The following is a 23,405-nucleotide window of genomic DNA, read 5'->3' on the forward strand; positions in this document are numbered from 1 at the left end:
TGCGACTTTAATCTCGTAATATTATGACGATTCTTGTAGTCCTATTTTTTTTCTTTTGTCGTTTGGACTTTTGTTGACTAGATGTTCCATCCATCCATTATCTGCCCCGCTTATTCCTTTTTGAGGGTCACGGGCACAATGACACATCATTGGGAGATAATTTCCCGCGGCACACCTAAACATCTCTCGTGGCACAAGAGTGTGGGACAGTAGTTGGGAAACACTACCCGAGGTTATGTCAAGCACAGTTGAGAATAGGGATGTCCTGATCCAGGTTTTTGCACTTCCGATCTGATACTGATATTGTTTTGCACTTCCGATCCGATACAGATACTGGCCGATACTGATACCGGCCTATCTGAGCATGTATTAAAGTTTAAAGTTATTTAGCCTCCTTACTTAGTTGTCAGACACATGTTGAAAAGGGTTTTAGTACTCTTGATAACAACTAGCCAGCTCAATAAGGCGAGTCTGAATAACACACAATGGTTGGTAACAAGAAACTGACCTGTTTATTCAGTGATCAACACAAAACATTATAAATAACAAACAGAAATGGCATAGTTAGTCAGTAAAGTGTGCAAATAATATTGTAAACTGTTTTAAAAAAGCAAAACACACGAACAACCTCAGTGGAAAATCCCACAAATTCCCCAAGCTATTAGCTGCTTTTAATGCTTTAATGTGTGTTTTAATGTAAAAATTGTACAAAAAGCCTCTCAGGCTTAAATAAATGACTATTTCAGTATAAGGTTAAGAGTTTAAAACAGTAAATAAAATACTCAAGACCCCATTCTGTATCAGCAGCTTTAAACTACATTCAATTAATCTAATGTTGCGAATCAACTGTTAAAGTTGTTAAAATTGCTTCCGTTATTCCATAATTTCCCTTCTGTCTACTTTCGACATGTGAAAGTTTTAAAACTGTTTTGAAGATAGATTCAAGTCAAGATTTTGCCGATTTTGGAGTTTTTTTAGACAAAAAGTTAATTAGGTTCGCTTGGAAGGTTCGCTATAACAGCCTTCTAGGGAAGCTTCCTGCTTTAAGATGACGGCTGTTTACGGCTGTCTAATTCTATATCCATATGATATCTATTATCTACAGTAGCATGATGTTGACGTAGTGTGTAGCGGCTGCCAACAGCAGTCAGGTATTCTTGTGTTTTGTATCTAGCGGCATGAGTTGAGCCAAAGTCGTTTGTTGAGCATTGGCATTACCCGGGTCTATGACAAGCATGATGTTTACTCTCGGGACGCAATCTGGTCCGTTCCTCATTGCGTCCCGAAGACCGCGCTGTGTTTTAGTTCCGCTTTACCTGACATATTTCAATAATCGGAATTTGGATGTTTGTGAATCGTTCTCGAATCTTCCACGGACGAATCGCTCAAGGATGTAATGACAGCTGGGCATGTTGTACCGTGGTTCTAAGTGTTGGATGGTGCGGCTAAATCCCACTTTACTCACGAAAGATAATGGCTCGTCATCCAGAATGATTTCTTCGGCAATGACTCTGGTTATTCCCTGGGCTTTGGGACTGTCAAGTGCCAGCTTGTCACGCATAGCAAAAGTTTCTGCCAGTGTTAGTTGCGTAGGACCTTTCTTTTTGTCTTTGGTTTTCTTAACATACTCCTTATATTGTTTATGGTGGTATTTCGCTAAATGCTTGATTAGGTTGGTTGTATTAAAACTTCTTACAGCTTTACCACCACGCTTGACTTTATTGTGGCATATGTTGCACTCTGCCTCTTCGTCTTTGTCGTCCTTTAAGGTAAAATAATCCCACACAGCTGACATTTTTTTACCGATAAACTTTAAAATTACATTGCAGTCATAATGTTGGAGATGCCACGGAGGTAAATTGGGAGAAGGGTGTGCCGTAAAATGCGGACCGGATTTTAGGGAAACCAAAGCAAAAACTGGAATGCATTATGTAAATCGGTGCACTGGAAAACCGGATTTGCAAAAAACCTGGATCTGGAGTCTGGATCGGACATTTTTTGTGTCGGCCGATCCGATACCGATGCGCATTTTTTTGCGCGTATCGGCGGTTGATCCGATCCAAATATCGGATCGGGACAACCTTAGTTGAGAAGTGTGCATTTCATTTCATAACTTCCTGACTGAAATTTAGGAGAAACATTGCCAATGGGGCCACTTTGGTCATAAACCTAAAATCTTTCTAGTACCTTGCTAACAGTAGAAAACACTAAAGAATAGACTCCAGTTCTTTTACATACTTTGTAGAATATTTTTCTTAGCTTTAAAAGAAAATATGAAAGCTGTTCCACCAAAACCTGAAGGCAATGTGTGTATTTTGTTTTCTTAAATGTTTTCTAAATGCCTTATGAATAAATGCTTACCCAAGAAATGTTCACATTAAGGTTTGCATTCTGTGGTTGAAATCGTTTTTTAAATGGAGATATCATAAGCATTGTTAATAAAAATTTTCCAAAAATGCTCATTTTGGGATAGCTTTCAGCATATTATAGATACTGTATCGTCTATTGAATGCAGTATCCAGGTGGCAGGGTGATGGAGCCAATTTTGCTCAACAACTTCAAATCAGAGTAAAAAAAAAAAAACAGTTCAATTAAGAAGTTCATTTATCACTTAAGTGGTAGACTGACTTTTATGAACAAAATAACCATTATAGCGATAACTATGACATGACTGATGAGTTTATGTTGGCACAGTGGATAGACTTTGCATTCCTTCCCTAGGCACTATTCATGGGTGGTGGCACTTGGAAGTCAGACAATGGAGGTAAAACAATAACATGCAGCAAGCTTCCTGTACAATACAGGGTATTGCTAATTTGGATATACAGTGTGAGTCTGGAAAAAAATTAAATCATTATCATTTTACACAAAACTCCAAAAATGGGCCGGACAAAAGTATTGGCACCCTCAGCGTAATACTTGGTAGCACAACCTTTAGACAAAATAACTGTCAACAACCGATTCCGGTATCCATCAATGAGTTTCTTACAATGCTCTACTGGAATTTTAGAAAATTGTTCTCTGGCCAACTTCTCCAGGTCTCTGAGATTTGAAGGGTGCCTTCTCCAAACTGCCATTTTCAGATCTCTCCATAGGTGTTGTATGGAATTCAGGTCGTTACTGGCCACTTTAGAAGTCTCCAGTGCTTTCTCTCAAGCCATTTTCTTGCTTTTGGAAGTGTGTTTTGGTTGATTGTCCTGCTGGAAGACCCATGACCTCTGAGGGAGACTCAGCTTACTCACACTGAGCCCTACATTATGCTGCAATATTTGTTGGTAGTCCTCATCTTTATAATGCCATAATGTAAAGCAGTCCAGTGCCAGAGGTAGCAAAAAAACCCCAAAACATCAGGGAACCTCCACCACGTTTGAATGTGGGGACCGTGTTCTTTTCTTTGAAGGTCTTGTTTTTTTCCTGTAAACTCTATGTTAATGCCTTTTCCCAAAAGCTCTACTTTTGTCTCATCTGACCAGAGAACATTATTCCAAAACATTTTTTGCTTTCTCAGGTAAGTTTTGGCAGACGCCAGCCTGGCTTTTTTATGTCTCTAGTTCAGAAGTGGGGTCTTTACGGGGATCGTACCATTGAGTCAGTTTTCATTCAGACGCTGACCGATAGTATGGGTTGACACTGTTGTACCCTCGGACTTCAGGACAGCTTGAACTTGTTTGGATGTTAGTCGAGGTTCTTTGTCCACCATTTGCACAATCTTTCGTTGAAATCTCTCATCCATTTTTCTTTTCCGTCCACATGTAGAGAGGTTCGCCACAGTGCATTGGGCTTCACACTTATTGATGACACTGCACACGGTAGACACAGGAACATTCAGGTCTTTGGACATGTAGCCTCGAGATTTCCCATGGTTCCTCGCAATTTTGCTTCTCAAGTCCTCAGACAGTTCTTTGGGCTTCTTTCTTTTCTCCATGCTCAATGTGGTACACACAAGGACACCCCACAAAGATTGAGTCAACTTTAATCCATTTTAACTGGCTGCAAAAGTCATGTAGTTATTGCTACCACCTGTTATGTGACACAGATAAGTAACAGGGGCTATTAGTTACACAAATTAGTGAAGCATCACATGATTTTTCAAAGGGTGCCAATACTTTTGTCCGGCCCATTTTTGGAGTTTTGTGTAAAAGGATAATGATTTTATTTTATTTTTTTCCATTCTATCTTCCAAATGAAGATATTACTACCAAAGCATTTGTAATTGCAATCATTATCTGGGAGACATTAAGCATTATCTGACAGAATTGCAGGGGTACCAATACTTTTGGCTAGCAGTGTAAATCATTAGATTACATGGCATACATATGGATCAGTAGATCACTGTTTAATGGTTGTCTAAAAAGTGTTTATGGACTTTTAAAAAATTAATATAAGAAAAAAACAGGGTGGCAGTTTCTTATACGTACTGTACTTTTAATTTCTATAAATCTTAAAGTATTTGTCTCTCCTGCTAATACACCTCATAGTCATTATGAGGTATGAATGTCTGTCCAACATCAATGTGGTTGGATGGATCAAGAATGAAAATGAAATGAATGAAAAAAGTCAAATTTTGATATGTTTCTGAGTAGAAGTTGTAAAAATGACAATGACATACTTTCATGTAAAAATTGGGGGGAGGTGGGGGTGGGGGTGTAAAAACCGAACGGTCTACAGGAAAGTACAAATGCATTGCATCACTACCGCTACCACATCCTGCGTAATTGCAGGCATTTAAGTCGCATTTACATAGGTGGCTCAATAAATTGAGACGAATTATTGGTGAGATTTCAGATAATTTCTTGAACATTGATCATACGCTGTCATGCAAAGGTTTTGGTTTCAAAACTAATGGAAGCAGCCTGGCTCATTCTGGCATCTCTTCTTCAGCCGACCTAACATGCATCCTCAAAGAAACGTTTTAGATTTCAAAAAGTTGACACATTCTTTTCTGTACAAGTCAGATCAAGACAAGAAAAAAGATGACAACTTGTATGTAGACATTCATCATGTACTTCACTGGGCCTAAAGTGGCTACTAGTGCTCCTGAAGAGCAGAAAACTCCAGACAACCCAAGCAGCATATGTGGTATTGAATACCTTCCTCGTGGGCTACTCAGGTGTGGAATACAGTGTATGACAAAAGTGAGTAAACCCCTCGCATTTCTGCAGATGTTTATGTATAGCTTTTCATGGGACAACACTGACAAAATGACACTTTGACACAATGAAAAGTAGTCTGTGTGCCACTTATATAATAGAGTTAATTTATTTTCCCCCTAAAATAACTCAAAATATAGCAATTAATATCTAAACCCCTGGCAACAAAAGTGAGTACACCCCTTAGAAACTACGTACGTACATCCCTAAATGTCCAAATTGAGTACTGCTTGTCGTTTTCTCTCCAAAATGTCATGCTACTCGTTACAGGAGTGCTGTCAGTATTGCTGCAGAGATTGAAGAGGTGGGGGGTCAACCTGCTAGTGCTAAGACCGCACTCTTCATCAAACTGGTGTACATGGCTGTCACCCCAGGAGGAAGCCTCTTTTGAGGGAAGCCCGCAAACAGTTTGCTAAAGACTAGGGCTGTTAAAATTATCGCGTTAACGGGCGGTAATTAACTTTTTTAATTAATCACGTTAAAATATTTGACGCAATTAACGCACATGCCCCGCTCAGACAGATTTAAATGACAGTACATTGAAATGCCCAAGTATTAATTGTGTTTTATGGAGTTTTGCCGCCCTCTGCTGGCGCTTGGGTGCGACTGATTTTATAGGTTTCAGCACCCATAAGCTTTGTTCAAGTAATTATTGACATCAACAATGGCGGGCTACTAGTTTATTTTTTGATTGAAATTTTTACAAATTTTATTAAAATGAAAACATTAAGAGGGGTTTTAGTATGAAATCTCTATAACTTGTACTAACATTTATCTTTTAAGAACTACAAGTCTTTCTATCCATGGATCGCTTTACAGAATGTTAATATTGTTAATGCCATCTTGTTGATTTATTGTTATAATAAACAAATACGTTCCTTATGTACCGTATGTTGAATGAATATATCCATCTTGTGTCTTATCTTTCCATTCCAACAATAATTTACAGAAAAATATGGCATATTTTATAGATGGTTCGAATTGCGATTAATTACGATTAATTAATTTTTAAGCTGTTAATCAACTCAGTTAAAATTTTTAATCGTTTGACAGCCCTACTAAAGACATGTCAACAAAGCACATGGATTACTGGAAACGTCCTATGGTCTGATGTGACGGGCGGGCTTTCTTGTGTACCATCTTCAGAAGAGGCTTCCTCCTGGGGTGACAGCCATGCACACCAATTTGATGTAGAGTGCGGCGTAAGGTCTCAGCACTAACAGGCTGACCCCCCACCTCTTCAATCTCTGCAGCAATGCTGACAGCACTCTTGTAATGAGTCACATGACACTTTGGAAGGAAAATGACAAGCATTACTAAATCTGGACATTTAGGGATGTACGTAGTTTCTAATGGGTGTACTCACTTTTGTTGCCAGGGGTTTAGATATTAATGGCTATATTTTGAGTTATTTTGAGGGGAAAATCAATTAACTCTATTATTCAAGGTGCACACAGACTTCTTTTCATTGTGTCAAAGTGTCATTTTGTCAGTGTTGTCCCATGAAAAGATATACTTGAATATCTGCAAAAATGCGAGGGGAGTACTCACATTTGTGTTACACTGTATGTCATGTGTGATAACTGCTACTCCATTTCAGAATTTAGGTTTTGAGTTAATTGACTGACATTCTGGCTTTATGGCAAAATTATACAAAATGTGACGTTACCTCGCTGTATAGTCATAGACTTCATAATGTGTTGACGGGACACGGGGTGCGGGGCCGATTCATAGGGGTCCTATCCCCGTCATAGCTGACCAAATGGAAACACAAACAGCTTTTTCCGTTGAAAATTCTTGTGAATAAATATTTAAACCCCTGAATTCTTTATAGGTATGGACATAAAACAGTCTCGATTCTTGGTTAAAAGCAAAAAAACCATGCAGTTAGCATTTATTTTACATAAATATTGCGAACTATGATGCTAGTCAGTCAGAAAATTAGCGGCAGCCATATGTAAAGACAGAGCTTTTTCCGTTGAAAATTCTTGTGAATAAATGCTTAAAACCCTGACTTCTTCATAGATATGGACGTAAAACAGTCTCGATTCTTGGTTAATAAAAAAACAAAAAACGGGCAGTTAGCATTTATTTTACATAAATACGTTGAATGTGCTGCTAGTTAAGTCACTGGGGCGGCCCCCTTAGTACAACAGAGAGCTTTTTGCGTTGAACATTCTTGTGAATAAATGCTTAAATCCCTGAGTTCTTTATGGATATGGACGTAAAACCGTCTCAATTCTTGGTTAAAAGCAAAAAAAGGGGCTGTTAGCAGTTATTTTACCTAAATATTGCAAAGTATAATGCCAATGCTGTAGCGGTTAATTTCTCCCATTGATTTTTTTCACGTTTCAAAATGCATGCGTGGTACGAAAAATATAATAATTACCTTGAATCCTTGAACCAAATCACTCCTGAGACAATCCTTTCTTTTTGTATGCGGTACAGCTTTCGTACTTTTTCAACCTAAATCTGGCGTTAGATCGCTGCATGTGACCAACTGCTAATAAACGAAGCCGAGTGTGGGACAGCCCCCTTCGGAAGGCGTAACGCACTGAATGGCGAATGTGACACGTGAATATATCATGAAGTCTATGGTATAGTATACTTGGTACATATGCATACTAATATACTGTATATTTGGGGTGGATTATTATTATTATTTTTTTTTTTTAAGCACCCAAACTGTTCGGTACAAATGTTTCAGTCTGGTTAACATGTGCTGTGTTTACGGAATTACACAGCAAAAATTGGACAGTTAAAATTTTAGGATTAAATTTTGGGGAGTTCATTTAAATTATTTTTTTGTTTATAAAATTGTGACATTTTGACAGTTAAAGGGTGTATTGTGTTGGTGTTATTTTATAGAGTTGATCACAATGTTAGATAAATGGGCAAAAATGAAATTAAACTCCTGCTTTGCACAATACTTCTATAGTTTTAGAGACGAGTCGGCGCCATTTTCTTTCTCCTCGTTTATAACTGGGAAAAACTAACATTCACACAAAAGGACTTTGGACTCCTTTTTATGATGTCAGAGCAGCAACTATGACATAGAGCAATTTTGTTTGAATTGTCAATTCTGGGGACCCTTCTGGGGCCTTGAGATTGATGCATGACCTAGGCAATGAACTGGTTTGCTGGCAGCATACTACATGATGCAAAGTGTATTGGGGAAAGGACTTTAATGTGCAGTACAGTCCACGTTTTAAATGTAAATTTCACCAACGGTAAGGTGGCTGGCAAAATTGTAATTACAATTAAAATTTGATTAATTGTGCAGCCCTACATCCAATGAATCATTTCCCCAGGGGCATCTCTTCTTATTAGCCAAGAGAATTCCAAGCCACATTCTGCACGTGTTACAACAGAATCACTCTAAGCCTGTCTCCCATTACAGATGAGTGGTTTAATTAGGTGTAAAATACGACAACAAAGACCTAGACGTTGTAGTTGTACCTCAAACAAGAATGGGAAAGTTATAACCTCAAAAGCTTCAACAAGGTGATGTAATACGTACAGTTGGGCAAATAAGTATTTAGTCAACCACGAATTGTGCAACTTCTCCCAGTTGAAAATATTAGAGAGGCCTGTAATTGTCAACATGGGTAAACCCCAACCATGAGAGACAGAATGTGGAAAAAAAAAACAGAAAATCACATTGTTTGATTTTTAAAGAATTTATTTGCAAATCATGGTGGAAAATAAGTATTTGGTCAATAACAAAAGTTCATCTCAATACTTTGTTATGTACTCTTTGTTGGCAATAACGGAGGCCAAACGTTTTATGTCACTCTTCACAAGCTTTTCACACACTGTTCCTGATGTTTTGGCCCATTCCTCCATGCAGATCTCCTCTAGAGCAGTGATGTTTTGGGGCCGTCGTTGGGCAACATGGACTTTAAACTTCCTCCACAGATTTTCCATGGGGTTGAGATCTGGAGACTGGCTAGGCCACTCCAGGACCTTGAAATGCTTCTTACCAAGCCACTCCTTTGTTGCCCTGGCTGTGTGTTAAGGATCATTGTCATGCTGAAAGACCCAGCCACGTCTCATCTTCAATGCCCTTGCTGATGAAAGGAGATTTTCACTCAAAATCTCTCGATACATGGCCCCATTCATTCTTTCCTTGGCACAGATCAGTCGTCCTGGTCCCTTTGCAGAAAAACAGCCCCAAAACATGATGTTTCCACCCCCATGCTTCACAGTGGGTATGGTGTTCTTCGGATGCAATTCAGTAATCTTTCTCCTCCAAACACGAGAAGCTGTGTTTCTACCAAAAAGTTCTATTTTGGCTTCATCTGACCATAACACATTCTTCCAGTCCTCTTCTGGATCATCCAAATGCTCTCTAGCGAACCGCAGACGGGCCTGGACGTGTACTTTCTTCTGTAGGAGGACATGTCTGGCAGTGCAGGATTTTGAGTCCCTGGCGGCACATTGTCTTACTGATAGTAGCCTTTGTTACTGTGGTCCCAGCTCTCTGTAGGTCATTCACTAGGTCACCCTGTGTGGTTCTGGGATTTTTGCTCACCGTTCTTGTTATCATTTTGACGCCACGGGGTGAGATCTTGCATGGAGCCCCAGATCGAGGGAGATTATCAGTGGTCTTGTATGTCTTCCATTTTCTAATAATTGCTCCCACAGTTGATTTCTTTACACCAAGCGTTTTACCTATTGCAGATTTAGTCTTCCCAGCCGGATGCAGGTCTACAATTTTGTCTCTGGTGTCCTTCAACAGCTCTTTGGTCTTGGCCATAGTGGAGTTTGGAATGTGACTGACTGACTGAGGTTGTGGACAGGTGCCTTTTATACCGATAATGAGTTAAAACAGGTGCCATTAATCCAGGTAACGAGTGGAGCCTCGTTAGACCTCGTTAGAAGAAGTTATACTTGCTTGTTTGTAAGTGACCAAATACTTATTTTCCACTCTAATTTGGAAATAAAATCTTTAAAAATCAAACAATGTGATTTTCAGTTTTTTTTCTTCCCACATTCTGTCTCTCATGGTTGAGGTTTACCCATGTTGACAATTACAGGCCTCTCTACTCTTTTCAAGTAGGAGAACTTGCACAGTTGGTGGTTGACTAAATACTTATTTGCCCCACTGTATATTGGTACTCGGACTGTAACGATTTATTTTCGAATGTTTGTGTTTTCAGCCACCCAACATAAGTTTCCAACAAACAATGGACATCTGAGAAAGTTTTTTGTGTCCTTGTCTGTGCTTGATCAGTTGGAACAAAGAACAGGACCCGCTGCAGCCCTTGAGGACCGGTTTACCCATCCCTACCATAGGGACTAACGCATTTGAACTTTGCAAGGATAACAATCTAAATGGTCTTCTTCCTCTTTGGCCCGAGGAATACATTGACATTCATTTATCTTCTATACCACTTATCGCGGAGGGTGGCGGGGGTTCTGGAGATGGTTGCCAGCCAATTGTGGGGCATAATAACGTTATCTCCAAACATTTTAGAATTTTATCAACCAAGCATGTATGTTTTTGGAATGTGGGAGGAAACCGGAGTAACTGGAGAAAACCCACACAAGCACTTGGAGAACGTGCAATCTCCACACGTAGCCTGAGATTGAACGCTTGATCATATAACTACGCAGTGTCATGTTAATCAGTCAACCACCACTCCACCCAATACAACAAAATGCCCATGATTTCCCCCAAAAATTTGAAATGTGGACTTGTCAGACCAGCAAGCTTGTCCACTTCGCATCAGACTTGGATGAAGTTAGGCCCTGAGAGTTTAGTGGTCTTTCTGGGTGTTGATAACTATTGTTTTTTTCTTTATTTGGTAGATTTTGAAAATGTAGATGTAGCAAAGAACTGTGTTAGCAGACAATGTTTTTCTGAGGTGTTCCTGAGCCCAAGTGGAATGTGGCAATACTCTGTACACAATTATTTTGGTTTTAAATCCAGATTTTTGGAATCTTTTGATTCTATAGTCAACTAGACAAGTGGTTATCACCGGTTTCACAGTATACCGTGGTATGAAAATGTCAAGGCTTCAAAACCGTAAAAAATTCCCATCATACCGTCCCTAAGGTATTACCTATTTTTTTTATGTCACAAAAATGCATAGAGAAATCCCTCACTTGCACATGTAAGGCTCAACCCTCCCCCATCGGTTGGTGCTCAGTGTGAGTGAGTCAGCTGTGCTACACGATGGCTGGAGGAGGTGTAACTCCTAAACTTCGACACCGTGGAAGAAAATGAAATCGCTAGAATGGGAATACTTTGGTTAAGAAATGTTACAGACGGCCGCAGCTTAGAGGAGGGCCAACCGACATGTAAAACATGTTTGCGGAGGGTGGCTGCCGAGGAGGCAATACCTCCAGTATGATTTTGCATTTACTATACAAAATTAAAAGTTAGTAAACACGGTCATGAACTTTTCCCTCCAGCTACAAGAGTTTACCTCAGTGTGTTTAGTGTGTCTAGCGGTGGTAAAAATGTATTTTTTTTCTTTCTGGGAACTGCCTGTGTTGAAAAAGAGAGTGTGTGTATTAGGGATGTCCCGATCCAGGTTTTTGCACTTCCGATCCGATACCAATATTGTTTTGCACTTCCGATCGGATACCGATACTGGCCGATACCGGTCTATCTGAGCATGTATTAAAGTTTAAAGTTATTTGACCTCCTTACTTAGTTGTCACTCATGTTGAAAAGGGTTTTAGTACTCTTGATAACAACTAGCCAGCTGAGTTTGAATAACACACAATGGTTGGTAACAAGAAACTGACCTGTTTATTCAGTGACAAACACAAAACATTATAAATAACAAACAGAAATGGCATAGTCAGTCATTAAAACGTCCAAATAATATTGTAAACTGTCTTAAAAAAGCAAAACACACAAACAACCTCAGTGGAAAATCCCACAAACCCCCCAAGCTATTAGATGCTTTTAATGTTTCGTGCATTAGTTACAATAATTGTATAAAAAGCCTCTCAGGTTTAAATAAACGACTATTTCAGTATCAAGTTAACATTTTAAAACAGTAAATAAAATACTCAAGTCCCCATTCTGTATCAGCAGCTTTAAACTACATTCAATTCATTTAATTTTGCGAACCAACTGTTAAAGTTGTTAAAATTGCTCCCGTTATTCCATAATTTCCCTTCTGTCTACTTTCGACATGTGAAAGTTTTAAAACTGTTTTGAAGATAGATTCAAGTCAAGATTTTGCCGATTTAGGAGTATTTTAGATAAAAAGTTAATTAGGTTCTCTTGGAAGGTTCACAACAGCCTCGGGAAATCTTCTGCCTTAAGATGGCGGCTGTTTACTAACACATCTAGTTTTCAATAGTTCAATGTAGCTAACGCAGTCGAGTCTGTTATTTTGCATCTAGTTCTATATACATATGATATCTATTATCTCCAGTAAAACGACGTTGACGTAGTTTGTAGCGGCTGTCAGCGGTAGTCAGGTATTCTTGTGTTTTTTATCCAGCGGCATGAGTTGAGCTAAAGCCGTGAGTTGAGCATTGGCATTACTCAGGTCTATGACAAGCATGATGTTTACTCTCGAGACGCAATGCGGTCCGTTTCTCATTGCGTCCCGAAGACCGCGCTGTGTATTAGTTCCGCTTTACTTGACATATTTCAATAATCGTAATTTGGATGTTTGTGAATCCTTCTCGAATCTTCCATGGCCGAATCGCTCAAGGATGTAATGACGTCTGGGCATTTTGTACCGTGGTTCTAAGTGTTGGACAGTGCGTCTTTACTCACGAGAGATAATGGCTTGTCATCCAGAATGAATTCTTCGGCAATGACTCTTGTTATTCCCTGGGCTTTGGGACTGTCGAGTGCCAGTTTGTCACGCATGGCAAAAGTTTCTGCCAGTGTTAGTTGCGTAGGACCTTTCTTTTTGTCGTTTGTCTTAACATACTCCTTATATTGTTTGTGGTGGTATTTCGCTAAATGCTTGATTAGGCTGGTTGTATTAAAACTTCTTACAGCTTTACCACCACGCTTGACTTTATTGTGGCATGTGTTGCACTCTGCATCTTCGTCTTTGTCGTCCTTTAAGGTGAAATGATCCCACACAGCTGACATTTTTACCATAATGTCTCTCGGTAAATTGGAGAGACGGTAATGTAGTTTGTTGAAGGTGTGCCGTAAAATGCGGACCGGATTTCAGGGAAACCGAAGCAAAAACTGGAATGGATTATGTAAATCGGTGCATTGGAAAACCCGGACCGGACTTTCAAAAAAACTGGATCGGAAGTCTGGATCGGAATTTCTCCGTGTCGGCCGATCTGATACCGATGCGCATTTTATTGCCCATATCGGCGTTCGATCCGATCCAAATATCAGATCGGGACATTTCTAGTGTATATAATGTAGACATGATACAAGTCATACACATGTGCTTTTTATGGAAAATAATTCAATTATTTTTATTCTGATGGTAATAATGTTGAGTTGTGGGTGTGGGTTTAGGCTCACCTAAAGGACTGCATTTATTTTAATTTTATTTAGAATACTTTTAAAAAAAAAAAAAATATTTTAACCTAAAATTATAGTTATGTTCCAATTTGCTGATATGTTTTGAAAATAAAAATCCTTTTCAATGGAATTTTTTTTTCCACCCCAGATATCTCAAAGTAACACATTTATGAGCTGTAATTGCAATACCGTAATACTTTGAAACCGATATATTATGGCTTAAGGTTATCATACTGTCAGAATATCATATCTGCACATGCCTATAATCGACTGGATGATGAAATCAAAATACTTGCAATTATTGAGAAACATTTCTATACTGTTGGACTTTTATTTGTATGAACACACAAATGTTCACAAAGGGGTGAACCTTGTCTCATCCCTGCTTGGGAACAGCCAAGACTTTCGGGTCTGCTCCTTCAATACTAAATCATAACCAGTGCCGCGGGAAGTGGGGTGCTGAGGGCGTTGCAGCACCCCCTGGTGTTGGGGGGGTGTTTTGGTAGATCATTTATTTTTAACAAAACAAAACATTGGAACAATAGTGTATTTTGTGGAAATATATATTGAAAAAGGTTTTTTTTTTTGGTTAATAACACCACCTGACACCTTGCTTGCTACCGAGTCACGTTGAATAAAGCGCTATTGGAACGGAAAACTATACTGTTGACAGAGGAGGTGTAAACATGTCACAAAAACGAAGTAGCAATTTTTTTCTTTACAGAAGCAGCAACATTTTCTAAAATTCAATTTGAAGTTGTAAATGAAGATGATTGTTCTTTGGTGTCTTCAAATAGGTAAAGCATGCAGAGATGGGTAGAGTAGCCCAAAATTTTACTCAAGTAAGAATAGCGTTATTTCAAAAATAATATTATTCAAGTAAAAGTAGTCATCCAAAAAATGTACTCAAGTACAAGTAAAGTATTTGGTGAAAAAAATACTACTACTGTAACAACAACAAAATGTTGAATTCCGGCGAGAGAAAAAAATCTCCAAAAATTAAGCATTATTCGTCCAAAGAGCATGAGTGCCCTCTAGTGGAGAAAAAGAAAATCCTATGATGAAACTAAAAGGATCATATCTCTGGTTTTCTGCGGTCAATCGGTGCCAGATAAAAACTGGGAGAGAGATTTAAAAACCACGCGTTCGAGTCATGTTGACAGCTATGTCAAATACTTCATTTTTTACGGTGCTTTAAAGACACCACTTGATTGAACAGGCCGGCGTGGTCGCACAACAGCAACCTTGTGTCTGATTGGTATAATGGAGGCATGTGATTATTATTGCGACGTCTCATTGGTGAAACTGGTTGTGGCACTGTTGGCATCTCTGACAAAAAAGAAGTAAAATCTAATATGTAGAATAACGAAGAAAAATGTAACAACTAGTGTAGCCCAAAGTAGCAGTGTAAGACTAGCGTTTTGTCTTCACAAAACTACTCAAGTAAAGGTAAAAAGTATGGCTGAGTAAAACAACATATAGAATGACATTTTTCGCTCAGAGTTACTCAAGTAAATGTAACAGAGTAAATGTAACGTGTTACTACCCACATCTGAAGCCATGCTTGCATTGTAGCCATATTATGGTTTGTTGTTGCTGTTGAGCTGTCGCCATGCAGAGCGCTGTTGGATATTTCTGTGCAATTTATTTGAGTGCCGTGAAAAGTGGGCTTATTGGCCCTTTTAGTTTTCAAATGTGTTTGTGTGTCATTGCACCCTCTAGCTGCAGGGATTTGCATTATAATCAAGGTGCGCTTTATTTCCAAAACAAAAACTCCAACACACACTCTAGGTGAAATAGAACGCTGTCTTTGTAGCAGCCTAGTAGTAGTACATAAACTATCCAGCATGCATGTGTCCTGCCATTGTACACGTATGTATAAATATTGTATGGAGAAAATATGCAAGCATGACAAATTTGGACCGAAACGACTGTTTTTGGATGGGAAAAACTAAAAGATCCTCAGCACCCCCTGCTGTGAGTGACACCCAGCGTCACTGATCATAACATTCATTTGTTAACCTATTTACCTGTGTAGTGCTCCAAAACAAGTGTTTTTTTGAGCATATACCACCATAACCATAACCATTCATCAACCCCTCTTGACCATAAGCGGAGTTAAAGGGGGGGCCAGCACCCCCCTGTTGGCCGAAAAGTGTCATTGCATGTAACTGACTTTCCTATATATATAAAATTTGTAAAGCAATAAAGCAAACAACAAAAATGAATGAAATGAACAAAAAAATATATTTTTATAATGGGTCAAAATTATTTTTTTGAACAGATCTTGTGACTAGCACCTTAGACGGTCATTTGCTTTGCATATGATTTAAAAAAATAATAATAAAATGAGGGGAGGGCAATTTTATTTTTCAAATGATTTTTTTTCTTGGAATTTTTTTTTTTTTTTTTTTTGATTGAAGCAACTTTTTTGGTGATTGAATGATTTAGACACAAATGTCCTACCCATAATATGGCCCAAACACAAAAAGGATTGTTAAAATTAACTTTTTTAAATTAAAAATTAAGTGTTCAAATACAAATATTTGAGTCTCAAATATTTTTTTCGCATTCAAAAACGTTTTTTTTAATGATTGAAATGTTTATTTTTTTGATTGAAATTATTTTTCATTTGACTATATATATATATATATATATTTTTTTTTTTTTTTTTGAAGCAACTTATTTTTTGATTGAATAATAAAGACACAAATGTCCTTGCCAAAATGTGGCCCAAACGGAAAACAACAACAACATTACTTCAATCAAAAAAGTTGCTTCAATCGAAAAAAAAAAAGAAAAAATCGGCTTCAATCAAAAAAAAAAAAAAAAAAAAAAAAAAAAAAATTCAAAGAAAAATATCTTTGAAATTCATTTTTTTGAGTTTCAAATACATTTTTGCATTCAAACACAATTTTTTTTTATCGACTAAGACACAAATCTACCTCCATATGGCTACGCCCAGGGGATACAATTTTTGACTGGGGTAACTACATTGGCACGACACCAGCGGGCGTACCATATTCAACGGCGAAAAGTATGGAGTCCTAAGCAGCCTGAGTTAGAATTCCCCTCAAGAATGATGGGAAACAGAAAAAAACCCGCTCATTTTTAACTTATCATAATAAATATTCTTGTAAGTTATTTTATTGCTGACACTGCGTTTTGAGGTCATCAACATGTTGTGCCCCCCCTGGCCCAAAAGTCAAACCTATGCTCTTGACCCAAATTTTTAACATGTTGCAGGCATCAAATTCAAAATGCAAGAATGTAATAATAATAATAATAATAATGATAACAAATACAATGAGTTGGTTAGGATCTTGTAGTGTGTTCATTTAAATAGTTTGGAAATGATTAAAAAATCATGTTTTGTGTTTTTTAGTAGTCTTTTTTACGTATCAATTTAAAATTGTGGTTTGTACAATATGTTCTCCTGACAGTCATTTCATTAAGTGGAAAAACTGTTCTACTCTAAACTTCCCTTTTGCTCGTAATACATGGATGGAGTTGTAGTATTGGGTGTGAAAGAAGAAAGTTACAGTATATTCAAAATAAAAGAGTCAGAGGATGACTTACCAAGCTTTCCGACACTCTGGTAATAAAGCACCAGTACCACGAGAGAGCCCAGGCACGTCGCCAGAAACAGGCGTCCTCCTCGGGGCATCCTCATCCTGCCGCCCGGCCGGCTTTGCTGCAGGAGGGTTCTTCGTCGCGACTCTTCGCCGCTGTCCCGGTGCCTCGGCCCTGTTCATACAAAGACGGCGCAAGTGGCTGAGGAACCGGCAGCCTTTCGGGAGATGAAATGGGTCCAAGAGCGTCTGTGAGCGGCCATCCGAGACAAGTGTGGGCTGCGCTTTTAAACTGTTAACCCTCCACTGTGGGACATTGACTCACTGACTGACGCTGTTCCCCTGTGGAAAACGTCAAACTAAATACTTCTAAAAGACACCGCTTGCGAGAATGCAAAACCGAACGCTCTATTGCGACATCCTTCTTCGAGGATATAGTTTCAAAAGCCGAATTAGAGCCGAGGAAGGTAGTTTGTGCTAGTTTTACGAATTCTTTCTTCGCCAAACATGGAGGGGGGCTGTGGGAGATGACGTCACAGCAAATCTCGAGCGTCCCCCCCTCTTTTTAGAGACTTTCATTTTAAATTTTAGTTCTTCTTCAGTTTAATTTAATCTAATCTCTAATTTGATTTTTGGAAAGAAAAAAATATTTAATGGAGGAACATTTGGCGTAGGTTTGGTCTCAACATTGATATGGACGATATAAGAGCATAACCTGCATGTACACTTTTTGCTAGGGATGGGACATTAATAAAACCAAACCCGTGGCGCCACCAGGGGGTGGCCACGGCCCCCCCTATAAATTTGTTGGCCACCCCACTGGCCACCCTGCTTGCCAGTATATCGTTAGATTGTTGTAGCATCAATTATGCATTTCATCCCAAATGCACAGCCAGGACTATGGATTATGGACTATGCACATTAAATCATTAGTAACATCAAATATTACAAAATACACCAAAGTATATCAGTAGCCGCGTCCTTAAGTGTTTCTGATAGTTTTCCCCTGACCTTTTTACTGCAATAATATAATGAAAACCTGAAATTATGGCTTTTAGTTTTAGTGTGCCACCCCAAGATTTTAAGTGGCCCCATCTGACCACACCTATGAAAAATTTCTGGAGGCGCCACTGGACCAAACAGATCGGGTGAACGGGGGTCAGGGCTACATTTGTCAAAAATATGAACTGGGACTGTCAAACGATTAAAATTTTTAATCGAGTTAATCACCGCTTAAAAATTAATTAATCGCAATTAATCGCAATTCAAACCATCTCTAAAATATGCCATATTTTTCTGTAACTATTGTTGGAATGGAAAGATAAGACAAAAGACGGACATATACATTCAACATACTGTACATAAGTATTGTATTTTTTTATTATAACCAGGGGTGCACATAATTTTTTTGCCCAGGTACTCAGAGGAGGACCTGGAGATGTGACTTGGTCCTCATTGAGCTTGAGAGCCTGATGCGATAAATTTATGACAAGCTTTACTAAGAGCCAATTAACTTCAATTAATTATATTAACAATTAATGCTGGATTAACATCAACTGGCACAACATAATTGCCATTACTTTGAAGTGAAATGTAAAGAAATAAAAAGCACCAATTCCAAATAAAGGGCATTATGCGGCTCCCACATTAACTCCAAGCCTTTTTAAAAGTGGGATGTCCTCCTCATAAGACCTCATTGAACGTGCATGTTTAGCTTTTTTAAAATTTGAGCAAAAACACGTTTGTCAGTGCATGTCGCTGTTCATTACCTTTATTCCGCCACCTGTCCATAGGGCGAGTGGGGTCCTGTTTGACATCGATAGTTTGCTTAATTGCCACATGCTCTCTGTTTTTTTCGTGCTTTTCAAAGTTTGGATGGCTGAAATTCTTTGACCCTACGTAAATTGCGCTGCTCTTATCGGCGACATTGGGATTCTCACGGCACATTTTGTACCGCATTTCCGTGCGAGCATCATTTGCTTCTAGCCATGATACCTCTTGTAGCCACTTTTCAGCAAAAGTCCTTTTTTTCGGTAGCTCCGGTGACGTCGCTGTCGTCTGTCTGTCTTTTGACGGGGGTGGGGGAACACGGAAGTAATTACTCAGTGTGGCCTGCCTCTTCGACATTTTGAGAAGTTATTTTCTCGTGTCCGCCGCAAATACAGTGGTCAGCCATCGGTACGCAAAAGCGTATGGAACCCGTTGAGGGCCAGCGCGTTTGTCTACTTCCAGTACGCATGCGCGCATGCGGACCACTTATGTGCACCCCTGATTATAACAATATATCCACAAGGTGGCACTAACATTATTAATATTCTTTCTGTTAAAGGGATCCACGGATAGAAAGACTTGTAGTTCTTAAAAGATAAATCCAGGGGTGAATGTGGGCCAAAACGGTCAGGAACGCAGTTCCGGTATAAGATTAAGGGCCAGAACGCAGTTCGGGTATAAGATTCAGGGCAATGCTGTACCGGTGCAAGGTGCTTTGATTCCGAAAATATGACGGCAACTGTCAAAACGCTTTGTTAAAAAAAAAAAAATAATAAATAAATAAATGCTAAGCTGCCACACATGCATTTCATCTCCAAGAAGAAAACAATCTACCAACATCAGATTTACATACACAAGTGTTAACAACAAGCACAATAAAGTGCTTGTGTAGCGTAATCCGTTTCCACCAATATTTATTATTTATTTTATTCCACGGACGGCATAGAGGTTTCCCCAGCTGCTGCAGTTATCTGAGTCTGACGATGATGAGTCACGTCAATGTGCGAATGCACGCAGCAAAGCAAAATGGCTGGAGTCATTTATCCGTTCAATTGGCTGACATACTGACATGTGATCAGCAGAGATGGTTAGCTCTGATTGGTTCAAATGTGCCTGTTTTCTGAAACAGCAAACAAAAAATAAAAAAGTTTGCTGAACTGATGCGACAAAAAAAAGGGCAATTCAACAGAAAATGGATCAAATGTTTAAGAGCAAGGCAAGGTTTAAGGAGGCCTATTTATCATATTTAGTTTTATTTGCTCTGATGGGGAGGTTTAGAACATCTTAGCTGTCAGTGTGCACTTTGGACTTATATTTGTTCATTTATGTTAGGCTACTTATTCATTTCCTTGTGATTTAAAAAAGTAAATGTTTGCGTGATATTCAAAATATATTCCATTTCACTCTGCATAATATGTCATTTGTACTTATTTTTCTGAATGTACGTTACTTATATGTTTGTTATTAAAAATAAATAAATGTTTGCATTAACTTCAATTTTAACATACATGCTATGTTCTTAAGTAGTTCAAATTGAGATTTGGCATTTAGTATGTGAGGAAATGAAGGAAAATAAGAATTAGGAGATGGAGGTTGGGGTTGCTGTTTTTGTTAACTTCTATTTTGCAAATCAATGAAAAAAAATACAATTTTGAATGAAAATCAGTTTTTGTATGTGTTATAGAAATAACTGTGCCAAAACAGTTTTCTTTGCATTTCAGTAGTTTTAGGAGGTTTGACCCCCCCCCAAAAAAAGAAAGAAAAATAAATAATATATAAAATTTCTGACACTGTGGCAACCTTCACGTCGGGGAGTTCCGGCAAAAAATTCTAGCCACTTTCACCCCTGGGTAAATCTGAGTACAAATGATAGTAATTTTATGTTAAAACCCCTCTTAATGTTTTCGTTTTAATAAAATTTGTAAAATTTTCAATCAAAAAATAAACTAATAGCTTGCCATTGTTGACGTCGCCGAGCGGGACGTCACATGGGATCCCTGCCGTTCTTCCACAGTGTCTTTAACTACGTAAGGTAGTGATTGAAATACACCACAAGGTGTCAATGGCGAGTTTTAAATTAATTAGAGATCTAGCCAAGGCAAAGTCTGAGTAGGTTTTATGTGTATTTTACAAAGCTATTTTGATTGGGAATGTCAGTTCTCTTTGCATTGAGCGCTTTTCTTTGTGTGAACATTATTTTTTTGAGAGATGGGAATATTATTTTTGTTGTGCTTTCACTAAATGGTACTGTTGTGACTTAACTGTTCTGCCCAAATGCATGATGGGAAGTTGGGCAACCATGACTGTCAAAGATGGCTGCAAATGGTATACAGAATGTTCTGGGTTGGGTTCGATTAAGCGTGTTAAGGAAAAGCTCATGTCCTGTCATTCTTCTCCACGTAGCTCGCCACAATAATAATGTTTGTTGTGACAAAGTTTATGTCAATAAAAGGTGTGGTCCCAATGAACGCCTGAGTCCACTCCCATTTTCTGCCTTTTATCTCTTAATGTGGAAAAATGGCGTTATTGTAATATGTTTGAAGCAATGCATGAGTGGGTCATTCCGTGCATGCGTTGAATGAGCAAATATTTTAACTTGATTAATTAAAAAAATTAATTACCGCCCGTTAACCCGATAAATTTGACAGCACTAATATGAACCTGATTAACTGATACGCTAAATCAGGGATGCTCATTACGTCGATCACGATCGACCAGTCGATCGCAATGCTAGTATGGGTAGCTCGTGGCAGCCAAAAACAAAATTGTTTTTTTATTTATGTAGTTGATTATGGTGTGTGTATGTTGTGTTGTGTGAGCAACATATGAGGTTATGCAGCACCCGTCTCTAAGCAGCTTCTTGCTCACGTTTTTCTGCTTCTGTAGTTTCCAGCAGAGTAGAAGACACATACAGAAGGACACTTCTAAGCAGGTTTCCACTCAAATTTTGCAGGTTAGAAAGTTCACACAGTTAAATGTTATGCTAACTCCTGATGCAGGTTGGACTTTCATTAGCAAAATTAGTGGGGTTTCCCCCACCTCCACAACATTGACATCTTTTTATTAGGGCTGTCAAAATTATCGCGTTAACGCGCGGTAATTATTTTTTTAAATTAATCACGTTAAAATATTTGACGCAATTAACGCACATGTCCCGCTCAGACAGTATTCTGCCTTTTGGTAAGTTTTACAGCAAGCCTTTTTGTGCTGCAGCACAACAGCGAACTCTTGTGGTCGCCTTGCGACATGGTTTATTTTTTACTTGCCAGTTCATATGGCTGCACAACGTCTCGGGCTGAAGCCTACGTTGTAATGTTGTGCTTATATGATCCTTGGACAAGATTTGTCCGTAAGTATGGTTGTTGTAAAGAATGTACATATTATGTTAGTAAGCGAAATGTTCTATTTTTTGTATGAGACTCTTTTTGTTTATGTTTAGTGAACCTGTATAGCGTGCTAAGCTAACGTTGTTGCTAATGCAATGCTTGTGTACTTTTTTTTTTGTAGTTTTATGACGGTCTAAAGAGGACAATGGTTTGAGGCTTTTTTATTAATAAATCAGATGAATAAGGAGGAAGTCTGATTATTAAGGCATCGTTCACTAGCTGTCTAGCTTTGGAAAAAGTAGACGCTTCGGAGTGAGGACAGCATAGACAGATTTAAATGACAGTAGAGTGAAATGCCCACTATAGTCCTTATGTACCGTATGTTGAATGTACAGTGGGGAGAAGTATTTGATACACTGCCAATGGATTTTTCCATTGGCAGTGTATCAAATACTTGTTCTCCCCACTGTACATATCCATCTTGTGTCTTATCTTTCCATTCGAACAATTTATTTTACAGAATATATATAATTTACAGAAAAATATGGCATATTTTATAGATGGTTTGAATTGCGATTAATTGCGATTAATTACGATTAATTAATTTTTAAGCTGTAATTAACTCGATTAAAAATTTTAATCGTTTGACAGCCCTACTTTTTATATTACTTACTCCTGCAGGCCAAAAAAAAACTTCTAATATCCCTCGTCTTCAAAGGGGGCGGAGGAGGTGGCATGTTGTCGACATGTATTTCTCTCGGGGCTGTGTGAGTATGAGCATGCATGTGTTTGTGTGTCGGGGGTGGGTCAAATCATCAGCCAAGCAAACGTGCACTTGGGGGTGGAAAGGTGTAAATGCAAGTTTGAACATAATGAATATAATTCACTTACTAATGGTAGGGTCAATTCTATCCTTACAACATATGGGAAGACAATCGGAATTTCCTGTATAACTGAACTTATCATATAAGGCATATAAGGTTGCTCAAAGGTTGGTGGGGACAATTTGAGCATCCTGAATACTCGGTAGTGATAGGTCCCTAATGTCTCTATGCAAATCTACGCCCTTGATTTGTAGGGTTAGTCACTGACCATCTTAAGTCCTCTATCAGCGCAA

The 23,405-nt window shown here is 38.6% G+C and overlaps 1 pseudogene; it reads right to left on the bottom strand.

Moving 5' to 3' along the window:
• Window positions 1-17,682, bottom strand: part of LOC130911983 (carbohydrate sulfotransferase 11-like) — a 56,710-nt pseudogene extending 39,028 nt beyond the window's left edge.
• Between the last annotated feature and the right edge of the window lie 5,723 nt (window positions 17,683-23,405).

Source organism: Corythoichthys intestinalis, chromosome 2 (genome assembly GCF_030265065.1).
Source record: "Corythoichthys intestinalis isolate RoL2023-P3 chromosome 2, ASM3026506v1, whole genome shotgun sequence".
NCBI lineage: Eukaryota > Metazoa > Chordata > Actinopteri > Syngnathiformes > Syngnathidae > Corythoichthys > Corythoichthys intestinalis.